Source organism: Amphiura filiformis, chromosome 4 (assembly GCF_039555335.1).
Source record: "Amphiura filiformis chromosome 4, Afil_fr2py, whole genome shotgun sequence".
Classification (NCBI taxonomy): domain Eukaryota; kingdom Metazoa; phylum Echinodermata; class Ophiuroidea; order Amphilepidida; family Amphiuridae; genus Amphiura; species Amphiura filiformis.
The window spans coordinates 21,156,968-21,164,439 of record NC_092631.1 but is presented as its reverse complement, the minus strand read 5'-3'; positions in this window follow the sequence as shown (position 1 = coordinate 21,164,439).

The following is a 7,472-nucleotide window of genomic DNA, read 5'->3' as shown; positions in this document are numbered from 1 at the left end:
TGGTGAAATATAGTACAAACCGGAATTAATTTGCGCGATTAAAAAAGTGCAAAAAAATGGCACTTTTTAGTTTAAAATGACCATAGAGGTTAATTTTGGTTGGAAACCCATACAGGCGTCAACATTGGGGGGGGGATTGTGTGGACCATCACCCCCATGCCCCAGGATCTTATACCCCTATGGTTATTAACTCATTAGCTGATGCAGATGGAATAAACAGATTTATAAAGAATGATATGCTTGAATTGAGAGAGACTTATGGATTCATAATTACATTTAATATCAGCAGAAAGACTGTTCCAAATTTTGGCAGCACGTGAATTAAAAGTCTTTCCATGACACTTCATGGAGATTAAAGTTGGTTTATGATAATGATGTAGATCATGATATGATACCAATCAAATATAAACATGATAAAGAAAATACGATCTGATATAAATTTACAGAAAATATTGAAATCGAATAGGGCCTATAGGCCTAATGTACAAAAATATATTGTAGGCCTAACTAAGATATAAAGTACAAGACTTTAGTATATAACTACGGTATATATCAGTTAAACTTTTCTCTTTCACTCTTTGTCAGGAGGGCACCTTTCTCTCATTTTATGCCACGGGACCCCTCCCCCAGGGGCGTAGTAAGAGCATCAGGGGTCCATAGACAAGGAGCAGTACGGGCCCTTTTAACCAGGGCGGGGTTAAGCCTAGGCCTACCTTATGGGGGCCTGGGCGCGGCAAGGCCAAAATTTGGAGGCCCCGAACTCACGTGCTGGGGAAGGCATGTGCACTCATGTCAGTGGCCAATTTTTGGTTTAACTAAAGGGGGACAAAGGGAGACTAACATATTTTGTTCAATTCAATTTCAGACTATTTTGGCCCCAGATCAACATGAATTTTGGTAGGCTATTTGAATTTGCGCGAAGCGTGGAAAATTTAATAAATTTTACAACTTTGCATGCCCTTGACCAAAAACATGTTGTTATTGGGGTTAAAAGAAAGATGCATAGGGCAATTTTGAGGGGCCCTGGACCGGGCCCATCTGGCCCAATGGTATAAAAATCCGGCCCTGCTCTCCATTATCAACCCTTATTTAATTCTCGCTTTTGTGCTCGGGGCCCCGGACTTCGACTTTTTTATGCGGATAAAAATGTTCAATATTTGGAATTAGAAGAAAGCTGGGTCATCAATTAACACTTTTCGCTTCTCCACCCCCATCATTCAATGTTGCGACACTTTGGAGACACGCTGAACACATTTGCGCGTTTCAACATTGCACGGGGGAGTGGGGGACTTATTTTCCCCTAAAGACGCTTAAATGTTTCAAGACATATTTCGGGGATTGTAGGAGCAAATGTCATGATCTCTGGTGTTATCAGGGGTAGATAGCACATTATTACTAGGAAAAAGTGCCATGATCTCCGATGCTATCAGGGGTAGATAGCACACTGTTACTACGAGCAAATGTCATGATCTCCGATGCTATCAGGGGTAGATAGCATATTATTAGTAGAAGCAAATGTCATGATCTTCGATGCTATCAGGGGTAGATAGCACATTATTAGTAGGAGCAAATGTCATGATCTCCGATGCTATCAGGGGTAGATAGCACCCTGTTACTACGAGCCAATGTCATGATCTCCGATGCTATATCAGGGGTAGATAGCACATTAATAGTAGGAGCAAATGTCATGATCTCCGATGCTATCAGGGGTAGATAGCACCCTGTTACTACGAGCAAATGTCATGATCTCCGATGCTATCAGGAGTAGATAGCACCCTGTAACTACGAGCAAATGTCATGATCTCCGATGCTATCAGGGGTAGATAGCACCCTGTAACTACGAGCAAATGTCATGATCTCCGATGCTATCAGGGGTAGATAGCACACTGTTACTACGAGCAAATGTCATGATCTCCGATGCTATAAGGGGTAGATAGCATATTATTACTAGGAGCAAATATCATGATCTCCGATGCTATCAGGGGTAGATAGCACATTAATAGTAGGAGCAAATGTCATGATCTCCGATGCTATCAGGAGTAGATAGCACCCTGTAACTACGCGAGCAAATGTCATCTCCGATGCTATCAGGGGTAGATAGCACACTGTTACTACGAGCAAATGTCATGATCTCCGATGCTATCAGGGGTAGATAGCATATTATTACTAGGAGCAAATATCATGATCTCCGATGCTATAAGGGGTAGATAGCATATTATTAGTAGGAGCAAATGTCATGATCTCCGATGCTATCAGGGGTAGATAGCACATTAATAGTAGGAGCAAATGTCATGATCTCCGATGCTATCAGGGGTAGATAGCACCCTGTTACTACGAGCAACTGTCATGGTATCAGGGGTAGATAGCACCCTGTAGGCCTAACTATGAGCAAATGTCATGATCTCCGATGCTATCAGGGGTAGATAGCACATTATTAGTATATAGAGCAAATGTCATGATCTCCGATGCTATCAGGGGTAGATAGCATATTATTAGTAGGAGCAAATGTCATGCTATCAGGGGTAGATAGCACACTGTTACTACGAGCAAATGTCATGATCTCCGATGCTATCAGGGATAGATAGCACATTATTAGTAGGAGCAAATGTCATGATCTCCGATGCTATCAGGGGTAGATAGCACATTAATAGTAGGAGCAAATGTCATGATCTCCGATGCTATCAGGGGTAGATAGCACCCTGTAACTACGAGCAAATGTCATGATCTCCGATGCTATCAGGGGTAGATAGCACACTGTTACTACGAGCAAATGTCATGATCTCCGATGCTATCAGGGGTAGATAGCACATTAATATAATAGTAGGAGCAAATGTCATGATCTCCGATGCTATCAGGGGTAGATAGCACCCTGTTACTACGAGCAAATGTCATGATCTCCGATGCTATCAGGGGTAAATAGCACCCTGTAACTACGAGCAAATGTCATGATCACCGATGCTATCAGGGGTAGATAGCACACTGTTACTACGAGCAAATGTCATGATCTCCGATGCTATCAGGGTAGATAGCACATTAATAGTAGGAGCAAATGTCATGATCTCCGATGCTATCAGGGGTAGATAGCACGCTGTTACTACGAGCAACTGTCATGATCTCCGATGGTATAGATAGCGCCGTAACTATGAGCAAATGTCATGATCTCCGATGCTATCAGGGGTAGATAGCACCGTAACTATGAGCAAATGTCATGATCTCCGATGCTATCAGGGGTAGATAGCACATTATTAGTAGGAGCAAATGTCATGATCTCCGATGCTATCAGGGGTAGATAGCATATTATTAGTGGGAGCAAATGTCATGATCTCCGATGCTATCAGGGGTAGATAGCATATTATTAGTAGGAGCAAATGTCATGATCTCCGATGTTATCAGGGGTAGATAGCATATTATTAGTGGGAGCAAATGTCATGATCTCCGATGCTATCAGGGGTAGATAGCACATTATTAGTAGGAGCAAATGTCATGATCTCCGATGAGGGTAGATAGCATATTATTAGTGGGAGCAAATGTCATGATCTCCGATGCTATCAGGGGTAGATAGCACCCTGTTACTACGAGCAAATGTCATCTCCGATGCTATCAGGGGTAGATAGCACATTATTACTATGAGCAAATGTCATGATCTCCGATATAATGCTGTCAAGGGTAGATAGCACATTATTAATAGGAGCAAATGTCATGATCTCCGATGATATCAGGGGTAGATAGCACATTAATAGTAGGAGCAAATGTCATCTCCGATGCTATCAGGGATAGATAGCACATTATTAGTAGGAGCAAATGTCATGCTATAGATAGCACACTGTTACTACGAGCAAATGTCATCTCCGATGCTATCAGGGGTAGATAGCACCCTGTTACTACGAGCAAATGTCATCTCCGATGCTATCAGGGGTAGATAGCACACTGTTACTACGAGCAAATATCATGATCTCTGGTGCTATCAGGGGTAGATAGCACATTATTTGTTTATTTATTTATATATTTATTTATTTATTTATTTATTTATTTATTTATTTATTTATTTATTTATTTATTTATTTATTTATTTATTTATTTATTTATTTATTTATTTATTTATTTATTTATTTATTTATTTATTTATCCCGTCATGCTATCAGTGGTAGACAGCATTATTTTAGTTGTGTTATGCATGATCCCCGATGAAATAAAAAAAAAATAAAAAATCGTTACCATGGTTACAAAGAAGTCAATCTTATATTAGGCCTACTAGTGACCATATCAGGGGTAGCGATATACCGGGGCGATATAGCATGTTATAAACAATTGCCTTAGCAAAAGGTTAGGAACTATTTTAAACTGTTGCGATTTGGTAGTTCACAGCATCTTGCGAATGGCAGTGAGCTTTGGCAAAATTTGCATTGATCATTTCATAGCGAGTGTGTAGAAGAATTCAAATATCATATACTTTTGTAGGACCTGTGGTTCTTGAGGCAGTGTAAAGAGGACAACAAAACTTTTGTATACGAACATACCGTAGCCCACATTGCAAAAACAAGTGTTTATATTTAAACACCATATTGTGTTTATCAGAGCAACACTTAATAAACACATAATTCATGTTAATGGTCTAACACGAATGTTAATGGTTCTAACACTAATGCATGTTCATAAATTAACACTTGGTGTTATATTACAAACATTAGTGTTTGTAATATAACACCAAGTGTTAATTTATGAACATTAGTGTTGGACCATTAACATGAATTATGTGTTTATTAAGTGTTGCTCTGATAAACACAATATGGTGTTTAAATATAAACACTTGTTTTTGCAGTGCATTAACAACAAATAAATCAAGCAAGTTTTCAATGTGATTTGTTGAATGAACTTTCGCATTTTTTCAATAATTTATATTGATTAAGATAATTAAAATCGATTTTTTTTAATGCTTTGACCAACAATACCTCGCGTACCCTTAATATTATGTGTAGATGAAATGCATATTGGGATCATGAATAGGCCTACTGCTAAATATATCAAGTAGGCCCCCTAATTGGGAATTTATCATGTTTATTCGATTTGGTTAATCATTTCTAGTGACCGGTAAAACTAACAGATCGTTGAACTTGATTTCAATCAAGTTCACATGTGTGTGAAAACGCCGAACAAAGTAAATAATCACTAATTGTATATTTAATTTCATTTATCATTTACCATGGTGACCAGAGGAACTCGACGACGGACTTCGACCTCCTTGAACAATCACCAGAACCACCACGTCAGTCAAATACGATAACACGCCCAGGTTAATTCAATTCATATCAATTTATAAGGAGTATGCTTGAATGAACTTGAATGCTATATATATTTGCTCAATATTTAGAGTTCGTGGATTTACGTGATACACATGTTCAACTGATTTTCTATACCGGTCGTTTAACTTGGCATTCATGTATATGTAAGGAGGCCATAAACATTATTTTGGTTCAATGGACACGGTGTTGAAAGACTCAGTATGAGACTCATGGAGTTATTCCGTTGAACTAAAGATCATTGTGAATCACGAACTTGTTAAGGTAAGTTAGCCTAACTTCTTCCATTATAGCCTAACTTCTTCCATTAATCAGAAACATACACAATCGTCTTGTTGTAGTCTGCGTGATAGAACGTAATGTTAATAAGTCAGTTAATAAGGACATACTTTATAGTGGATGTTGAATATTAGGCTATGTGACATGTCTTCGTGATTTAATCTATATGCCACATGCCATTCTATTTCCAACTTCTAACGAATGACGCAAAATCGATAATATATTTCCACCACACATTCCACATAATATATTATCGATTTTACGTCATCACACATTCATTAGAAGTTTAACATTCATGCACTGGGGAATAGATCGGGACTAGACATTAATCGAATATGCTATGTCGAATGATCTACTTGGACTTGGAGTCTGCACGGAGAAAATAGCATGCAGTATTTGACCAAGTTGTAGTCCCATTCAAATACACGTATATAGTTAATTTCTCTACTTAAAGAAGAAGCCCGCCACTGCAGTTCTTCTGGGATGAACCAAACCTGCCTGGTTATCAAATTAATCAGTGACAAGGTAATCTCAAAATTTGACAGGTGCTAATTGATATAATAACGTTAAAACATAAATTAGCATCTGTCAAATTCAGAGATAACCTCGTCACTGTTTAATTTCATAACCAAGAAGGTTTCACCCCAGAAGAACTGCTCTGGCGGGGCTTCTCTTTCAGTAGAGAAAGTACAGATTCGTAACAAAGCTACCAAAACTGAATTTTGATGATTTTTACGATCCTCCCGACGAACAAATCACTGAATGGGCCTTTAATGAAAAAAGTAAAAAAAAGTATGAGATTGGGTAAAATTGATTAAAAAAGAGTGAAGTCACTCTAAAAAAGAGTGATAGTCATTCTAAAATGGTGTGAACATGGATTATGGAGTGTAATTTACTCTCAAAGTGGTAAATAACACTCCATTGGCTTGAGTGAAATTTCACTCTTTTATGTTTTGAGAGCATGAGGCCTACAAAAACGTATACGTATACCGGGTACACCACACTCACACACACTCCATGAAAATAAGTTTACGCACCAAATCACACCAGAAGAGTATTAATTAATTAATTAATTAATTAATTAATTAATTAATTAAATAATTAATTAAATAATTAATTAAATAATTAATTAAATAATTAATTAATTAATTAATTAATTAATTAATTAATACGAGTAGAACTTGTGGAACGAAAGTTGTAACTCTGAGTTTCATGCTAATGCGATGAGCTTTTTACACAGCCGTGACGTTAGTCACGGCTGTGTCTTTTTTCTTACAGGTTCTTTCTTCTTCTTCTTCTTCTTCTGTCAATTTTTACATTGCTCTAGCACTCACATGCTTACATCGATTTTGACCTTACTTAGTCACAATGATCATTCACCGTGCACCTACAAGTTACATGAAACTCATGGGGTCAAAGGTCACGCAGAGGTCATAGGGGTCAAAACGTGATTTCAACTAAAAATGCATCTTCTCCCACAACTTACGTAGGACAGCGACGCCACTAGCACACATGCATTGATATTACCCAGTGTCTATGTGGTGTACAGAGATTTGGGGTCAAAGGTCATTAAGGGGTCACTTCCGGTATAAAACGAAATACCTTCAAAAATTGTTATTAGCTAAACAAACAATAGGGCAGTAACGGTATGTTCACATCTGAGTTGTGGTTACCTAGTGTATATGTGATATTTTTTTATATGGGTCAAAGGTCATTAAGGGGTCACTTCCGGTATAAAACGAAATAACCTTTAAAATGCATCTTCTCCCACAAACTACCTAATACAGTGACGCCACTTGCACACATGTATTGTAATTACCTAGTGTCTATAGGGTGTACACAGATTTGGGGTCAAAGATCATTAAGGGGTCACTTCCGGTATAAAACGAAATATCT